At 36.4% G+C, this 20433-nt stretch overlaps 2 long non-coding RNA genes across 2 annotated transcripts; both read left to right on the top strand.

Moving 5' to 3' along the window:
* The first annotated feature begins 3357 nt into the window (after positions 1–3357).
* Positions 3358–4391, top strand: LOC149810076 (uncharacterized). Its single transcript, XR_016429428.1, has 2 exons — positions 3358–3788; positions 4112–4391. It is a non-coding gene; the product is annotated as an uncharacterized LOC149810076 (long non-coding RNA).
* Positions 4392–14962: 10571 nt separating this feature from the next.
* Positions 14963–15996, top strand: LOC149810075 (uncharacterized). The gene is made up of 2 exons (XR_016429429.1): positions 14963–15393; positions 15717–15996. It is a non-coding gene; the product is annotated as an uncharacterized LOC149810075 (long non-coding RNA).
* Positions 15997–20433: the final 4437 nt, after the last annotated feature.

Genomic DNA, 20433 nt, shown 5'->3' with positions numbered 1-20433 from the left:
TTTTCGGATAAATTCAGAAAAACCTACATTTTTGTGCTAACATTGTTTTCTAGTTTTGCAAGAACATTCAAGAGGAAGACTTAGCCATTTTATTTATATGTTTTATTCAATTCAATGTAAAAAAGCAATGTAATATTTAAAATAAGAATTTATATATCTGCTTAGGATAGGGTTGCATTGCATATAGTTTAAATTCTGCAAATTCCAATATTTGATGTATGATTCATGTGCATTTATTTCAAATTCACTATGGTTGACTTGAATGGCACATGCACAAGCTCTTATGAAGTTTATAAACTCGGTGGGATTCGTATTTATGGCCATAGTCAGAATACGAAGAAAACCAAGATTTATGATCTTCATATTAGCCACATTCAGCCTACACTCTTAGGCTAACATCAAAATGCATTGCATTTCTCAAAGTTTGAAAAGGATTTCCCAATTCTTCAATGAAATTCCCTTTCAAATTCATTATCATTCATTCATATCATTCAAATTACATTATTTTCAAATTTATTTTCCAATTTCAATTTAAAAAAAATCAATTTTCTCAAGGATTTACCAAGTCTTTCTCATGATTGGATTTTCTCAGAATCCTGAGTTTTCAAATGACATTTCAAAACATTTCTCAAGTTCAAATCAAGATTTTCCAATGTTTTAACATTCTCAAATTTTAAAATCCCATGTTTTCAGAAATCGACTTTCTCGGAGTTCCCATTTTCCAGAGAATCCATTTTCCAAAATCATTTTCCAATGAGCTTTCCTGACTTTCTCAGAATTCTCAAATCCATCTTCTCAGAAAAGTAATCCAAATCTCAAAATCAATTTTCTCAAAAGTTTAAGTTTTTCCTGAGAATCCATCAATCATTCAGAATTTATTTTCCAATACAAATTTCTGATTTCCAATGAAGTTCAATGATTTTCAAAGGAATTCTATTTTCAAGCACTTTTCCAATCATTTTTCAAATGCATCTCAATTTTTCAAGCAAACATCATATTTCTTAAACTTGCATCTTTTCAAAATCTCATAGCACAAGCCTGATTCTCCATGCATTCTAGGAAAATAGAGAATGATTTAGATAATTTAACTTAGTCAAAGCACACATTTGATCCTTGGTTAGATTACCCCTGGTAAAGGTGTCAGAACGGTTGGACCTCGTACCGACAGGCGGATCCCATTCCACGAAATTTTTCCGCAAATTTTCAAAACGGAGGCGAGTAATTTTCAAAACCATTTTCAAAACTTTGGTCGAGTTTGACTCGCGAAATTCGTTTCTCTCTTGCAAGAGAGGAGAAAATTTTGCGATGATAACAGAGTGAGAGTAAAGAGATTATCAATGAGCTTATGTGGTTTTCTTAGTATTCTCACAAGGATGCAAGAAAATATAAAACTTTTTGATAAATGGGTTTCATTTTTGCACAAAACAAAGAGAAGAAGGAATGAGGACTCAAAATATTGTTGTTGTTGTTGTTAATGCACAAACATCTAGTTATTCAAGTGCCCATTATAGAAGACCTGTAGTTGATGATGTTACATATTATGAAACTATTTTAGACATCATCAAAACAGAATATCATGTAGACGTAAGGTTTTTTTTATTCAAATGTGAATGGTTTGATGTCCTTAGTTGACGTACCAAGGGGATTAAACAAGATGATTTTGATTTCACACTTATGAATTCTAAATATAGATGCATGAAAGATGAACCTTTCATATTTGCATCTCAAGTTGAACAAGTCTTTTATATGCAAGATTACATCGATGAAGACTGGTAAATTGTTATTAGGATAAGGCCTAGGGATTTTTTTGAGATTGGTAAACAACAAGCTAATCCTACATGGTGATACTAGTCATAATTATATTAAAAATGAGCCATACAACATTCAAACTTTAAAAAATATTGATGTTGATGTACTGTAAGTTAGGATAGATGTGCCTGAAATATCTATTGACGATACAATTATCGCATTGCCCTAGTCACGATGACAAAATGAAAATAACATAAGTAAGTAGCTTAATTTAGTCATAACTTTTATCTTCATATCTAGATCATTAGTTGGTTTATGATTATTATTCTTATGTTAATTGTGACAATTTATGACTATTTGGTATAATATAAGTTAGTGTATTATTTCTATATTATATCCTAAATCATTATGCATGCAATTTTAATGTATTAGTTGGTTTATGATTATTATTCTTATGTTAATTGTGACTACTTATAATAATTTTATAAAACAATAGATGTCTTCTAAACAAAGAAATGTGAAAGGATCCAATGCTTATGAATATGTATCATTTATGTGCACCATACATTTATGCTAATTGAAGTTTGTATTGTCTATCCATTGCATAACATGTTTTTGTTAATTGATTACAATTCAACCTAGGAAAAGTAAAAGTAGCCCAACTCGTGCTCTTGTGACGACAGTGTTGCCTCCAGGCATGAAACACCATGTCTCCATAAAACAATATGGGCAGCCCATAGGTCTTGAGGCTCAATTTTTGACTTCTTATCTGGAAACATTGTCAAGAAACCTAGAAAAAATGCCACTTATTTTTTTTAATTGAAAGTCATTACCTCAGGGTTACAAGGATGATGCGTCGCATCTTGTGTTAGTTTGTTTTCTATATTTTCTTAGATTTTGTACAATATTTAAACATGAATGTAATATTGATTTAATTGTTTGATTTCATCTGCAGCAAAAGTATGATATTCCAAACTTCAAGAGAGATGGGGTGAGTATTAGAAATTATAGATGTGAGATGAGAAAAATCTATAAAAAGTACATCACACTTTCAAATCTGCACCAATGAAGTGAATTTTCACTAGTGCAAATCTTCGCCAATGAAAACATTTTCAACAATATTTTCACTGGTGCAAATCGTGCCAGTAAAAACTTTTCACTGGTGCAAATATGTGCCAGTGAAAACTGGTCCGCGGTCCTTAGAGAATCTTCACTGGCTTAAATCTGCGCTAGGAAAAACTTTTTACTAGCGCATAATTTGTGACAGTATAAACCCATTTAACTGGCAAATGTAAAAATGTGCCTGTATTACCGGTAAGATCTTTACTGGCGCTACTTCTGGCATAAGTTTGCGTCAGCAAAGGTTTTCACTGGCGATATTATTGCGCAGTAAAACTTTTTTTTTTTCCTGTGGTGAATATATAATGGATCCAAATATTTTCTTAGTGAAAACCAACCCGTTTCTGAGTCGAGACTATTTTTTAGACTCCACCTGAACCCACAAGTCTATTAATTAACGTCAGGTCGGGTCGGGTTTAAATCAGTTCAGTACATCTGATAATTGATGACGATGTTTGCAGTCGGATTTAAAGAGAAGATTTGGTCAGTCCGAAACAGTATTTCCAAGTAGAAAAGCGGATGGTAGAACAAGCATAGTCGGCCACGCCAGCCGCCTTCACCAATCCCAAATTGATGGATCAGATCTCGAGTGTGTGTGGCTGCCATGGACGGCCGGCGGTCAACACCCACCAAGCGAGATGTTGACACTCACATCTTCAAACAAGGCTGAATCTGAGGAATTCGCATCATCTTTACCTCACTTGTGAACCTGTGTTTGGGGCCTATTTATACACGCTTCATCTTGCACAAAAATCACAAGGAAAAGCAAGAAGTAGAAGGCAAGAAAAGAGCCCAACTAAGCAAATTCTGCAAGATGGCAGCAAAGAGGGTTGCCTCTGTCACTCTGCTTTCAGCTTTGCTTTTCTGTCTCATCGCCTCTCCTCTACCTGTTGCTGATGCTGCTCGTACCCTCACCCAAGGTACATATAGATATATATAGTCTTCAAAGTTTAACTAATCACTTGCAGCATATATATGTATCCATTGTCTCAGGTTCGACTTCCGCCGGGTGTGTGGGTGCCTTTCACGGATGAGCTCCGTAAGGACTTGGTGTCGGTGACCCCACCCCGAGATTACCTGCTTCGTCTGAAAACTTTGTCATAACAATATATACATGTAATTTTGGAGCTTATGATATATGCATGATCCACACATTGGAAGTAGTGTGTTTCTGAAATTTGATCAAGTAGAAAAATATTGGTTTCCTTACCCATAATTTGTTTTTGTTTAAAAAATCATGCAGAACATGTAGATTCAAGGCTCATCTGCCCAGCATGCGTCTGCTGTGCACCTCCTCCTCCAGGAAAATGCTGCAAATGCTTTTGCAAACGAGTACCTCCTTCGGCTCTCACTCCATAATAATGATGACGACGATGGAACACGTGTTCATCTATGCTGCAAATAAATGGTCCACGTTCACATGAATAATAATAAGCTCATAAAGAAGCTTGAGATGCTTCTGTTGTTTAACCTCACAAGTGTCCTTATGAGATATTATGATAATAAGATTGCAGTTTGTTGAAGTGCTTTCCTTACCAAAATCTGCTATGAAAAATCACTGTTTGTCTTCTTTTTTTTTTTTTTTTTTTGTAAATAACTATGAAAAGTATACCTCAATGGGGTTTGCAACTTTGCATAGTTGAAGCGGGCCTCAGCTGTCAGACGAACAGTTAAGGTTCTACTCCCGTGAGCATTACCCCTTATAGGCCCAAGGGGACTAAAAATAAACTGTCCGATCCTCGGAGGACTCAAAAAGTAGATATTGAAAGAAGCTCCAGGAGGCTGACGTGATGTGATATGACATGAATCACATCACAAGAAAGCTGCCATCTCTCTCTCTCTCTCTCTCTCTCTCTCTCTCTCTCTCTCTCTCTCTCTCATAGAGTGAATCATCTGCCAACCCTATGATTCAGGAGCTCATATTCCTACTACAAATTAAACCTATATGCAGTTGAAGTAGCCATAGTGAATGGATCACTAAACTTTAAGGGATACCCCTTAATTGTCAAGGGATGACACAAAATATGATTGAGATGGCTTGAATGTGGACTCCAATTATTTTGGATTTAATCTCTAGGACATAAAATTCCTGAATGCGGTTGCCAGGTAAAGATCAACCTTCGAAAGGTTCAGGTTCTTTTACTACCAACCTATAATTTTTGGAATTTGTGTTAGGAAAGTTTTAAAATATTAATGATTACTACCAAAAAGTGTTTTGAAAACGTTTAGTCTCATATCTAAGAGAGAAAAGTTTTTCAAGAGGTTTAAATAGAGAGTTTGTCATCTATTCTTTACTTTGGTAAGCCTTGAGTTTTTAGGTGGATTGCGGACGTTGCTGCGCATCGTGCAGCAACAGACACAACGTTCACGCACACACGCGTGCGCGTGCGTGCGCAAGAGCGCTTGAGGTGCAATGTGGCATTTTAATGGCGCACTTTGCACTTGATTGAGGTGCAAATATCCGTTTTGACTTTTCGGTTTTGAGTTATCTGGCCGTTTGAAAAGCTTTAAGTTGCATGTATATCAAGTTAATGTTGCATTGTGACTGTTGGACGGTTTTGGAGGTCTTTGATTGACAATCAAAGGTGGGTGACCGTTCAGGTACTTTTTCGTCCTATTTTCAAACCGTCAGATTTATGGCCATTAATCTCATTTATCGCAAAACGTTTTGGCCTCTCTAAAAGTTTATAAATATCTTCTATTTTCGTCTTTTGAGAGACAAGAATTTTCTGACTCTCCAAAATCTTCTTCTTCCTTCTTCTCGATTTGGCTTGCAGAGTACAAGTGTGGTAAAGATCATCTGTTCTTGCGAAGCAGTGACTCTCTGGAGGTTCAAGCCTAGTTGTATCCTAGGAACTCAGTCGCATAAACCCCTTTTCGCATCTTCAGACTTCCCGGAGTGGGGCGATTGAAGTTCTAAAGATAGCGATCTTAAGAACGTGCCTCTAGGCTTGAGATCTCTTTTCTGAAATCCATTTTCACAAGGTTGGAGTAACAATTTTAGAACTTCAATATGACCTCTGGTTCGACATCCAACTCCATCAATCTGCTTAGCCGTGACCTTGAAAAACTCGATCGATTTGATGGGTCAAACTTCAAGCTGTGGCAATCAAAGGTCTCTTTCTTGCTATCAGAGTTGCATATTGACTATGTTCTCAAAAAGCTCTGTCCCACTGTCGCTGCTGGAGAAGTTGAGACAGAATAACAGAAGAAAGAGCGAGAGAAGTGGTTTACTGACAACTACCGATGCAAAGGGCATATCCTGAACAGTTTAGTCAATTCGTTCTTTGACTTGTATTCACCATTGGAGTCGGCTGGAGAGTTGTGGAATGCTCTCGAGATCAAGTACAATGCAGAAGATGCTGGTAACAAAAGGTTTATCGTAGATCAGTATGTTAATTTTTCTATTGTTGATGATAAGCCTATACTTGCTCAAATTCATGAGATGCAAATACTGGCCTATAAGATTAAAGGAGAAGGTATGTATCTTGATGATGACTTCTAAGTTGTTGTCATCATTGGGAAGCTACCGAATTCCTAGAAAGAATATAGGAATCACCTAAAACATAAAAATGAGAAAAATACTTTAGATGGCCTTCTTAAGGACATCCAAATTGAGGAAGAGACTCGTCTTCGTGACAAAAAGAATTTGAGTCCTAAAGAAGGTTATCCTAAAGTGAATTTTGTTAGTAACAAGGGTGGCAAAATCATGAAAACCCAAAAAATCAAAAAGAATTTTGTGAAAGGGAAAAAGCCAACTGATAAAAAGAAAATTAGTTGCTATGTTTGTGGCAAGTTTGGCCATTTTGCTAGAGAATGCAGAGAACAGAAGAGGACTGGTCTTAAGCCAAATGAGTCAAAAGAGAGGCTTGTTGCTGTAATCTCTGAAACCTTTATGGTGGCTGCAAATAAGGACCGGTACCTAAATACTGGAAGCACTGTTCATGTGGCAAACGACAGGAACTTGTTCAAGTCATATGAAGTAGTGGGGGAGGGATGCAATCTCTTTATGGGAAACTCTTCCTCAACTAAAGTGTTGGGAAAAGGGAGTGTGAAAATTAAGTTCACCTCCGGGAAAGTCCTAACACTTGAGAATGTCCACTATGCTCCAGAAGTTCGAAAAAATTTAATCTCTGCAGATCTCCTGTCACGAAATGGTTTAAAGATTGTTATTGAGTCTGGGATTGTAACTGTGACCAAAGGAAAAATCTTTGTAGGAAAAGGGTTTGCCACTGGTGGTATGTTCAAGATGAGCGTAAATGAAGCTACTACTTCTGTTTATATGGTTGACTCCTATTTTCTTTGGCATTCACGATTAGGATATATAAAATCTCGTTGCATTCATAATATGAATAACTTTGGTCTTCTTCCGTGTCATGATAGAATAGAACATAAAAATAAGTGTGAGACATGCATTCAAACTAAGCTAACTAGACTCTCGTTTCCTAGTGTAGAAAAGAATTATAAATTGCTTGAATTAGTGCATTCTGATGTGTGTACAATGGATAATGTTTTGAGTCGTGGTGGCAATAGGTACTTTATTACCTTTATAGATGATTACTCAAAATTTTGTTATGTTTATTTGTTGAAACATAAATCTGAAGCATTTTTCAAATTTCTTCTTCATCTAGCTGAAGTACAAAATAGATTTAAAACAAAGATTGTACATTTAAGAACAGATAGAGGAGGTGAATACTTAGGTGAAGAATTTGATAAATTCTGTGAAGATAATGGTATTATCCATCAAACGTCAGCTCCTACAACTCCTGAACAGAATGGAGTAGCAGAAAGGAAAAACAGAACACTTCTAGAAATGATGAATGCTATGCTGCTTAATACGGGTTTGCATTCCAACTTATTGGGAGAGGCTATACTTTCTGCTTGTTATATTCTTAATCGAGTTCCTTATTCCAAATCTGATAAATCACCTTATGAATTGTGTTTTGGTAAGAAACCTAATCTTAGTTATTTTCGTGTTTGGAGTTGTTTAGCATATGTTAAAATTCCAGAAAATAAAAGGAAGAAGGTTGGACCTAAAGCATTTAAATGTGCATTTGTTGGGTATGTTGAACATAGTAAAGCATATAGATTTCTGGACATTGTTAATGATGTTATTGTAGAATCTAGAGATGCATCTTTCATAGAACATAAAAATGCATTTGATTCTCTCCTTGATGGAAGCCGGATTATAGTAGATGATTATCCTGTTAATGACATGATTGAATATTCTAATGATTGTGCTGATGAACCAGAAACTGAAGTTAGACACAGTAAACGCATTAGAAAACCAACTAATTTTGGTTCTGACTTTTATACATTTTTAATTAAGAATGATCCTGTGTCTTTTCAAGAGGCAATGTCTTCTCAAGATGCTGCCTTTTAGAGAGAAGCTATTAATGATGAAATAGAATCAATTATGTCTAACAATGTTTGGAAATTAGTGGATTTACCTATTGGTTGCAAAACTATTGGCTGCAAATGGATTTTCAAAAAGAAATTAAAAGCTGATGGCACAATTGATAAATTTAAAGCTCGTTGGGTTGCAAAAGGCTTTAAACAAAAAGAAGGTATTGATTATTTTGATATTTTTGCTCTTGTAACTAGAATATCTACTATTAAAATTCTGATTGCCATGGCTGCCATATATAAGCTTCAAATTCATCAAATGGATGTGAAAACGACATTTTTGAATAGAGAATTAGATGAAGAGATATATATAGAGCAATCTGAAGGTTTTGTAGTGCTAGGGCAAGAGCGCAAAGTTTGTAAACTTAAGAAATCCTTATATGGATTAAAGCAAGCCCCTAAGCAATGGCATGAAAAATTTGATAGTTCTCTGGTACATAATGGCTTTAAAATTCATGATGTGGACAAATGTGTCTACAGTAAAATAGATAGTAGCTCAATTATTATTATCTGTTTATATGTTGATGATATGCTTATTTTGGGTAACAATAGTGAATGCATAAATCAAACAAAAAGTTTTTTATCTCCCTTGTTTTGTATGAAAGGCTTGGGTTTTGCAGATGTTATTTTAGAAATCAAAATTATAAGAAATAAAAATGGCATTGTATTATGTTAATCACATTATATTGAGAAAATTCTCACAAAGTATGGATATATGAATAGTTCACCAGCATGCACCCCATATGATCCAAATATGAAATTGACCCCTAATGTTGGTGCAAGTGTTCAACAATTAAAATATGCCAGTATTGTAGATAGCCTTATGTATGCAATGAACTGCACAAGGCCTGATATTGCCTATGCAATGAGTAAAGTGTGTAGATACACTAATAATCCTGGTCATCAACATTGGAATGCAGTGAACAAGATTCTTAGATATCTAAAACATACTTTAGACTATGGAATTCACTATACCGAGTTTCCTGCTATTATTGAAGGGTATAGTGATGCAAGTTGGAATACCGACTTTGAAGATTCCAAGTCTATAAGTGGATGGGGTGGAGAAGCAGTTGCATGGGGGTCTAAGAAACAGACCTGTATAACTCATTCTACAATGGAATATGAGTTTATTGCTTTGGCATCTGCTTGTAGAGAAGCTGAATGGCTTAAGAATATGCTAGTAGATATTCCACTAGGTGAGAAGCCTATATCTGCTATTTCAATGTTTTGTGATAGCCAATCAGCTATATGTAAAGCAGGTAATATGAAATACAATGGGAAGTCTATACATATTAGTCTAAGACACAGTTTTATAAGATAAATGATTAATGACAATATTATTTCATTGAAATATGTGGAGTCATGTCAAAATTTGGCAGACCCATTTACGAAAGGCCTTTCGAGAGATGTCATCAATAAAACATCGAGGGGAATGGGAATTAAGCTAATTAAGTCATCACCTAAGGATACTCAACCTAGAGTGTTGGAGATCCCACATGCATAGGTTCAATGGGAAACAAATTGGTGAATGACAGATATTGAGCATATTTATGTAAGCCCATTACTCATGCGTGCTCATGAGTTGTAACTAATATGAAGGTTGAGCTAATATCTCTTAATGAGTTTGTAGGCCTTAAGGCTAGGGTGTGTGTTACAGTACACTTAGACAAACTCACCTATATGAGTGTAGAAATGTGAGTCATTTCTTATGAGAATTGGCAATTCTCTAGAGTACTCATGAATCCAGGAAAGCACAAGGCTCTAAATGTGCCAACATGAAATCCACACAATCGAACTTTTGGAAACCTATGTATGATTGAAAACTCCGTTAACAATATAAGGAGCTAAGTTCAAGGTAAGTCCACTTAGCACCTTGGTTAATTTAGGTTTTCTTTCAAATAGTGGGGGTTCAAGTCATGTAGACACTCTCACTGATGCATAAGTTTCTATGCAAGCCAAGTATATTTTAAAACTAGTGGGGGATTGTTAGGAAAGTTCTAAAATATTAATGATTACTACCAAAAGTGTTTTGAAAAAGTTTAGTCCCATATCTATGAGAGAAAAGTTTTTCAAGAGGTTTAAATAGAGAGTTTGTCATCTATTCTTTACTTTGGTAAGCCTTGAGTCTTTAGGTGGATTGCGGACGTTGCTGCGCATCGTGCAGCAACGAACACGCCGTTCGCGCACACGCACGCGCACGTGCATGCGCAAGGGCGCTTGAGGCGCAATGTGGCGTTTTGATGGCGCACTTTGCACTTCGCACACTCGCAGCGGTGCGAGGTGCAAATATCTGTTTTGACTTTTCAATTTTGAGTTATCTGGTCGTTTGAAAAGCTTTAAGTTGCATGTATATCGAGTTAATGTTGTATTGTGACTGTTGGAATGTTTTGGAGGCCTTTGATTGACAGTCAAAGGTGGGTGACCGTTCAGGTACTTTTTCGTCCTATTTTCAAACCGTCAGATTTATGGCCATTAATCTCATTTATCGTAAAATGTTTTGGCCTCTCTAAAAGTTTATAAATATCTTCTATTTTCGTCTTTTGAGAGACAAGAATTTTCTGACTTTCCAAAATCTTCTTCTTCCTTCTTCTCGATTTGGCTTGCAGAGTACAAGTGTGGTAGAGATCATCTGTTCTTGCGAAGCAGTGACTCTCTGGAGGTTCAAGCCTAGTTGTATCCTGGGAACTCAGTTGCATAAACCCCTTTTCACATCTTCGGACTTCCCGGAGTGGGGCGATTGAAGTTCTAAAGATAGCGATCTTAAGAACGTGCCTCTAGGCTTGAGATCTCTTTTCTGAAATCCATTTTCACAAGGTTGGAGTAACAATTTAAAGTCTACAGTTTGAGCTTTTCTCAACCAGATTCCAAAATCTAACTCAATCAAAAGCTATATGGAATTTGTGAGATTGGTGACATTCTAGTTTCATAATCAAAAGTGCAGCTATTCGAAAGAGACTTAATTCTCATTCGGCTTAGGCTCTGTTTGGGAGCCAGCAATCGGAGACAGTTGGTTAGGCAACTGCAAAATACACAAATATCATGGAATTGACATTTCCAGCTTGTCTGTTTGGGAGCGTTTTAAAATTCCGGTCATGAATTCACCAAATCCATCTTGTTTGGGAATGATGAGGAGATTAAGGAGAGATGGAAAGATTATTTTGATAAGCTATTTAATGAAAGTCATGCTCAAGATCTTGGAGACTTCTCTATTCCTTTTCATGAGATGAATCGTGACTTCATGCGCAAGATTCAAAAGAAAGAAATTGCAGAGGCTTTGAAGAAAATGAAATCAAGGAGGGCAGTTGGCCCATATGGTATACCTATCGAGGCTTGAAAATTCTTGGGAGAGAAAGGTTTAGAATGGTTGACAAATCTTTTTAACAAGATTTGGCGGACAAATAAGATGCCTAATGAGTGGAGGAAGAGTACTTTGGTGCCTCTATATAGGAATAAGAGTGATATACAAGATTGCACAAACTATCGTGGTATAAAACTCATGAGTCATACTATGAAACTTTAGGAGAGGGTGATTGAGTCTAGTTTGACGAAGGTTGTCATGATATCGGAGAATCAATTTGGTTTTATGCCTGGAAGATCAACTATGAAAGCTATACATCTTCTTAGACAACTTATCGAGAGAAATAGAGAGAGAAATAAAGATTTGCATATGGTTTTTATTGATTTGGAGAAGGCATACGATAGAGTACCTAGGGATGTTATCTGGTGGACAATGATGAAGAAAGGTGTTTCTCTCAAGTATATTAGTATAATTAAAGATATGTACGATAGTAACCAATGTCTGCACTTGTGGAGGGGTGACAACCAATTTTCCTATAACGGTTGGGTTACATCAAGGATCCTCTTTAAGCCCTTTCCTATTTGCTATAGTGATGGGTGAGCTTACGAGATCAATTCAAGAAAATGTTTCGTGGTGTATGTTGTTTGCTGATGATATTGTTTTGATTGATGAGTCTAGAGCTGGGGTTAATGCTAAGTTAGAATTATGGAGACAGACATTGGAAGCAAGAGGTTTTAAGTTGAGTAAGAGTAAGACAGAATACATGGAATGTCAGTTTAGTAAGCAATGAAGTAGTGATGGGAGTGTAGTGAAGCTTGGTGAGCAAGAAATACAGGTGGATGATTGTTTCAAATATTTGGGATCTATCATTCAAAAGTATGGAGAAATTGATGGAGATGTAAATCATAGGATAAAGGTTGGGTGGATGAAATGGAAAAGTGCAACTGGAGTGTTGTGTGATCGTAGAATGCCATTGCGGTTGAAGGGAAAGTTTTATAGGGCGACTATTAGGCCTGCTTTATTATATGGTACGGAATGTTGGACTGCCAAGAGACATCATATTCAAAAAATGAGTGTAGTTGAGATGCGTATGCTGAGATGGATGTGTAGAAATACAATAAAAGATAAGATTCAGAAAGAGGAGATACGTAAGAAGGTAGGCATTGCACCCATTGAAAATAAGATGAGAGAGAATCGTTTACGGTGGTTTGGACATATTCGGCGAAGGCCTAATGATGCTCCAGATAGAAGGATGGAGAAATGGGAAAATATATTAGTTAAAAGAGGTCGGGGTAGGCCTAGGAAGACATGGATGAAGGTGATAGGAAAGGATATGAATGCTTTGAACCTTACTAAGGAAATGGCATTGGATAGAAATGATTGGAGGAGAAGGATTCATGTGGAAGACTTATAATGATTTTCCTTTTTGGTTCATATCGCCGACCCCAATTATTTTGGGATCAAGGCGTTGTTGTTGTTGTTGTTGTTGTTGTTGTTGTTGTTATACATTCATCAACTACATGAAGGCAGTGAGAGTAAAGAGATTATCAATGAGCTTATGTGGCTTTCTTAGTATTCTCACAAGGATTTAAGAAAATATAAAACCTTTTTGATAAATAGGTTTCATTTTTGCACAAAACAAAGAGAAGAAGGAATGAGGACTCAAAATATTGTTGTTGTTGTTAATGCACAAACATCTAGTTATTCAAGTGCCCATTATAGAACTCCTGTAGTTGATGATGTTACATATTATGAAACTGTTTTAGACATCATCAAAACAGAATATTGTGTAGACGTAAGGTTTTCTTTATTCAAATGTGAATGGTTTGATGTCCTCAGTTGACGTGCCAAGGGCATTAAAGAAGATGATTTTGATTTCACACTTATGAATTCTAAATATAGATGCATGAAAGATGAACCTTTCATATTTGCATCTCAAGTTGAACAAGTCTTTTATGTGCAAGATTACATCGATGAAGACTGGTAAATTGTTATTAGGATAAGGCCTAGGGATTTTTTTGAGATTGGTAAACAACAAGCTAATCCTACATGGAGATACTAGTCATAATTATATTAAAAATAAGCCATACAACATTCAAACTTTAGAAAATATTGATGTTGATGTACTGTAAGTTAGGATAGATGTGCCTGAAATATCTATTGACGATACAATTATCGCATTGCCCTAGTCACGATGACAAAATGAAAATAACATAGGTAAGCAGCTTAATTTAGTCATAACTTTTATCTTCCTATCTAGATCATTATAAAACAATAGATGTCTTCTAAACAAAGAAATGTGAAAGGATCCAATGCTTATGAATATGTATCATTTATGTGCACCATACATTTATGCTAATTGAAGTTTGTATTGTCTATCCATTGCATAACATGTTTTTGTTAATTGATTACAATTCAACCTAGGAAAAGTAAAAGTAGCCCAACTCGTGCTCTTGTGACGACAGTGTTGCCTCCAGGCATGAAACACCATGTCTCCATAAAACAATATGGGCAGCCCATAGGTCTTGAGGCTCAATTTTTGACTTCTTATCTGGAAACATTGTCAAGAAACCTAGAAAAAATGCCACTTATTTTTTTTAATTGAAAGTCATTACCTCAAGGTTACAAGGATGATGCGTCGCATCTTGTGTTAGTTTGTTTTCTATATTTTCTTAGATTTTGTACAATATTTAAACATGAATGTAATATTGATTTAATTGTTTGATTTCATCTGCAGCAAAAGTATGATATTCCAAACTTCAAGAGAGATGGGGTGAGTATTAGAAATTATAGATGTGAGATGAGAAAAATCTATAAAAAGTACATCACACTTTCAAATCTGCACCAATGAAGTGAATTTTCACTAGTGCAAATCTTCGCCAATGAAAACATTTTCAACAATATTTTCACTGGTGCAAATCGTGCCAGTAAAAACTTTTCACTGGTGCAAATATGTGCCAGTGAAAACTGGTCCGCGGTCCTTAGAGAATCTTCACTGGCTTAAATCTGCGCTAGGAAAAACTTTTTACTAGCGCATAATTTGTGACAGTATAAACCCATTTAACTGGCAAATGTAAAACTGTGCCTGTATTACCGGTAAGATCTTTACTGGCGCTACTTCTGGCATAAGTTTGCGTCAGCAAAGATTTTCACTGGCGATATTATTGCGCAGTAAAACTTTTTTTTTTTCCTGTGGTGAATATATAATGGATCCAAATATTTTCTTAGTGAAAACCAACCCGTTTCTGAGTCGAGACTATTTTTTAGACTCCACCTGAACCCACAAGTCTATTAATTAACGTCAGGTCGGGTCGGGTTTAAATCAGTTCAGTACATCTGATAATTGATGACGATGTTTGCAGTCGGATTTAAAGAGAAGATTTGGTCAGTCCGAAACAGTATTTCCAAGTAGAAAAGCGGATGGTAGAACAAGCATAGTCGGCCACGCCAGCCGCCTTCACCAATCCCAAATTGATGGATCAGATCTCGAGTGTGTGTGGCTGCCATGGACGGCCGGCGGTCAACACCCACCAAGCGAGATGTTGACACTCACATCTTCAAACAAGGCTGAATCTGAGGAATTCGCATCATCTTTACCTCACTTGTGAACCTGTGTTTGGGGCCTATTTATACACGCTTCATCTTGCACAAAAATCACAAGGAAAAGCAAGAAGTAGAAGGCAAGAAAAGAGCCCAACTAAGCAAATTCTGCAAGATGGCAGCAAAGAGGGTTGCCTCTGTCACTCTGCTTTCAGCTTTGCTTTTCTGTCTCATCGCCTCTCCTCTACCTGTTGCTGATGCTGCTCGTACCCTCACCCAAGGTACATATAGATATATATAGTCTTCAAAGTTTAACTAATCACTTGCAGCATATATATGTATCCATTGTCTCAGGTTCGACTTCCGCCGGGTGTGTGGGTGCCTTTCACGGATGAGCTCCGTAAGGACTTGGTGTCGGTGACCCCACCCCGAGATTACCTGCTTCGTCTGAAAACTTTGTCATAACAATATATACATGTAATTTTGGAGCTTATGATATATGCATGATCCACACATTGGAAGTAGTGTGTTTCTGAAATTTGATCAAGTAGAAAAATATTGGTTTCCTTACCCATAATTTGTTTTTGTTTAAAAAATCATGCAGAACATGTAGATTCAAGGCTCATCTGCCCAGCATGCGTCTGCTGTGCACCTCCTCCTCCAGGAAAATGCTGCAAATGCTTTTGCAAACGAGTACCTCCTTCGGCTCTCACTCCATAATAATGATGACGACGATGGAACACGTGTTCATCTATGCTGCAAATAAATGGTCCACGTTCACATGAATAATAATAAGCTCATAAAGAAGCTTGAGATGCTTCTGTTGTTTAACCTCACAAGTGTCCTTATGAGATATTATGATAATAAGATTGCAGTTTGTTGAAGTGCTTTCCTTACCAAAATCTGCTATGAAAAATCACTGTTTGTCTTCTTTTTTTTTTTTTTTTTTGTAAATAACTATGAAAAGTATACCTCAATGGGGTTTGCAACTTTGCATAGTTGAAGCGGGCCTCAGCTGTCAGACGAACAGTTAAGGTTCTACTCCCGTGAGCATTACCCCTTATAGGCCCAAGGGGACTAAAAATAAACTGTCCGATCCTCGGAGGACTCAAAAAGTAGATATTGAAAGAAGCTCCAGGAGGCTGACGTGATGTGATATGACATGAATCACATCACAAGAAAGCTGCCATCTCTCTCTCTCTCTCTCTCTCTCTCTCTCTCTCTCTCTCTCTCATATAGTGAATCATCTGCCAACCCTATGATTCAGGAGCTCATATTCCTACTACAAATTAAACCTATATGCAGTTGAAGTAGCCATAGTGAATGGATCACTAAACTTTAAGGGATACCCCTTAATTGTCAAGGGATGACACAAAATATGATTGAGATGGCTTGAATGTGGACTCCAATTATTTTGGATTTAATCTCTAGGACATAAAATTCCTGAATGCGGTTGCCAGGTAAAGATCAACCTTCGAAAGGTTCAGGTTCTTTTACTACCAACCTATAATTTTTGGAATTTGTGTTAGGAAAGTTTTAAAATATTAATGATTACTACCAAAAAGTGTTTTGAAAAAGTTTAGTCTCATATCTAAGAGAGAAAAGTTTTTCAAGAGGTTTAAATAGAGAGTTTGTCATCTATTCTTTACTTTGGTAAGCCTTGAGTTTTTAGGTGGATTGCGGACGTTGCTGCGCATCGTGCAGCAACAGACACAACGTTCACGCACACACGCGTGCGCGTGCGTGCGCAAGAGCGCTTGAGGTGCAATGTGGCATTTTAATGGCGCACTTTGCACTTGATTGAGGTGCAAATATCCGTTTTGACTTTTCGGTTTTGAGTTATCTGGCCGTTTGAAAAGCTTTAAGTTGCATGTATATCAAGTTAATGTTGCATTGTGACTGTTGGACGGTTTTGGAGGTCTTTGATTGACAATCAAAGGTGGGTGACCGTTCAGGTACTTTTTCGTCCTATTTTCAAACCGTCAGATTTATGGCCATTAATCTCATTTATCGCAAAACGTTTTGGCCTCTCTAAAAGTTTATAAATATCTTCTATTTTCGTCTTTTGAGAGACAAGAATTTTCTGACTCTCCAAAATCTTCTTCTTCCTTCTTCTCGATTTGGCTTGCAGAGTACAAGTGTGGTAAAGATCATCTGTTCTTGCGAAGCAGTGACTCTCTGGAGGTTCAAGCCTAGTTGTATCCTAGGAACTCAGTCGCATAAACCCCTTTTCGCATCTTCAGACTTCCCGGAGTGGGGCGATTGAAGTTCTAAAGATAGCGATCTTAAGAACGTGCCTCTAGGCTTGAGATCTCTTTTCTGAAATCCATTTTCACAAGGTTGGAGTAACAATTTTAGAACTTCAATATGACCTCTGGTTCGACATCCAACTCCATCAATCTGCTTAGCCGTGACCTTGAAAAACTCGATCGATTTGATGGGTCAAACTTCAAGCTGTGGCAATCAAAGGTCTCTTTCTTGCTATCAGAGTTGCATATTGACTATGTTCTCAAAAAGCTCTGTCCCACTGTCGCTGCTGGAGAAGTTGAGACAGAATAACAGAAGAAAGAGCGAGAGAAGTGGTTTACTGACAACTACCGATGCAAAGGGCATATCCTGAACAGTTTAGTCAATTCGTTCTTTGACTTGTATTCACCATTGGAGTCGGCTGGAGAGTTGTGGAATGCTCTCGAGATCAAGTACAATGCAGAAGATGCTGGTAACAAAAGGTTTATCGTAGATCAGTATGTTAATTTTTCTATTGTTGATGATAAGCCTATACTTGCTCAAATTCATGAGATGCAAATACTGGCCTATAAGATTAAAGGAGAAGGTATGTATCTTGATGATGACTTCTAAGTTGTTGTCATCATTGGGAAGCTACCGAATTCCTAGAAAGAATATAGGAATCACCTAAAACATAAAAATGAGAAAAATACTTTAGATGGCCTTCTTAAGGACATCCAAATTGAGGAAGAGACTCGTCTTCGTGACAAAAAGAATTTGAGTCCTAAAGAAGGTTATCCTAAAGTGAATTTTGTTAGTAACAAGGGTGGCAAAATCATGAAAACCCAGAAAATCAAAAAGAATTTTGTGAAAGGGAAAAAGCCAACTGATAAAAAGAAAATTAGTTGCTATGTTTGTGGCAAGTTTGGCCATTTTGCTAGAGAATGCAGAGAACAGAAGAGGACTGGTCTTAAGCCAAATGAGTCAAAAGAGAGGCTTGTTGCTGTAATCTCTGAAACCTTTATGGTGGCTGCAAATAAGGACCGGTACCTAAATACTGGAAGCACTGTTCATGTGGCAAACGACAGGAACTTGTTCAAGTCATATGAAGTAGTGGGGGAGGGATGCAATCTCTTTATGGGAAACTCTTCCTCAACTAAAGTGTTGGGAAAAGGGAGTGTGAAAATTAAGTTCACCTCCGGGAAAGTCCTAACACTTGAGAATGTCCACTATGCTCCAGAAGTTCGAAAAAATTTAATCTCTGCAGATCTCCTGTCACGAAATGGTTTAAAGATTGTTATTGAGTCTGGGATTGTAACTGTGACCAAAGGAAAAATCTTTGTAGGAAAAGGGTTTGCCACTGGTGGTATGTTCAAGATGAGCGTAAATGAAGCTACTACTTCTGTTTATATGGTTGACTCCTATTTTCTTTGGCATTCACGATTAGGATATATAAAATCTCGTTGCATTCATAATATGAATAACTTTGGTCTTCTTCCGTGTCATGATAGAATAGAACATAAAAATAAGTGTGAGACATGCATTCAAACTAAGCTAACTAGACTCTCGTTTCCTAGTGTAGAAAAGAATTATAAATTGCTTGAATTAGTGCATTCTGATGTGTGTACAATGGATAATGTTTTGAGTCGTGGTGGCAATAGGTACTTTATTACCTTTATAGATGATTACTCAAAATTTTGTTATGTTTATTTGTTGAAACATAAATCTGAAGCATTTTTCAAATTTCTTCTTCATCTAGCTGAAGTACAAAATAGATTTAAAACAAAGATTGTACATTTAAGAACAGATAGAGGAGGTGAATACTTAGGTGAAGAATTTGATAAATTCTGTGAAGATAATGGTATTATCCATCAAACGTCAGCTCCTAGAACTCCTGAACAGAATGGAGTAGCAGAAAGGAAAAACAGAACACTTCTAGAAATGATGAATGCTATGCTGCTTAATACGGGTTTGCATTCCAACTTATGGGGAGAGGCTATACTTTCTGCTTGTTATATTCTTAATCGAGTTCCTTATTCCAAATCTGATAAATCACCTTATGAATTGTGTTTTGGTAAGAAACCTAATCTTAGTTATTTTCGTGTTTGGGGTTGTTTAGCATATGTTAAAATTCCAGAAAATAAAAGGAAGAAGGTTGGACCTAAAGCATTTAAATGTGCATTTGTTGGGTATGTTGAACATAGTAAAGCATATAGATTTCTGGACATTGTTAATGATGTTATTGTAGAATCTAGAGATGCATCTTTCATAGAACATAAAAATGCATTTGATTCTCTCCTTGATGGAAGCCGGATTATAGTAGATGATTATCCTGTTAATGACATGATTGAATATTCTAATGATTGTGCTGATGAACCAGAAACTGAAGTTAGACACAGTAAACGCATTAGAAAACCAACTAATTTTGGTTCTGACTTTTATACATTTTTAATTAAGAATGATCCTGTGTCTTTTCAAGAGGCAATGTCTTCTCAAGATGCTGCCTTTTAGAGAGAAGCTATTAATGATGAAATAGAATCAATTATGTCTAACAATGTTTGGAAATTAGTGGATTTACCTATTGGTTGCAAAACTATTGGCTGCAAATGGATTTTCAAAAAGAAATTAAAAGCTGATGGCACAATTGATAAATTTAAAGCTCGTTGGGTTGCAAAAGGCTTTAAACAAAAAGAAGGTATTGATTATTTTGATATTTTTGCTCTTGTAACTAGAATATCTACTATTAAAATTCTGATTGCCATGGCTGCCATATATAAGCTTCAAATTCATCAAATGGACGTGAAAACGACATTTTTGAATAGAGAATTAGATGAAGAGATATATATAGAGCAATCTGAAGGTTTTGTAGTGCTAGGGCAAGAGCGCAAAGTTTGTAAACTTAAGAAATCCTTATATGGATTAAAGCAAGCCCCTAAGCAATGGCATGAAAAATTTGATAGTTCTCTGGTACATAATGGCTTTAAAATTCATGATGTGGACAAATGTGTCTACAGTAAAATAGATAGTAGCTCAATTATTATTATCTGTTTATATGTTGATGATATGCTTATTTTGGGTAACAATAGTGAATGCAT

Source organism: Nuphar pumila, unplaced genomic scaffold (genome assembly GCF_984573655.1).
Source record: "Nuphar pumila unplaced genomic scaffold, dmNupPumi1.hap1.1 HAP1_SCAFFOLD_558, whole genome shotgun sequence".
Taxonomy (NCBI): domain Eukaryota; kingdom Viridiplantae; phylum Streptophyta; class Magnoliopsida; order Nymphaeales; family Nymphaeaceae; genus Nuphar; species Nuphar pumila.
Note: the sequence above shows the minus strand (reverse complement) of the source record. Positions and strands in the feature narration are given on the sequence as shown.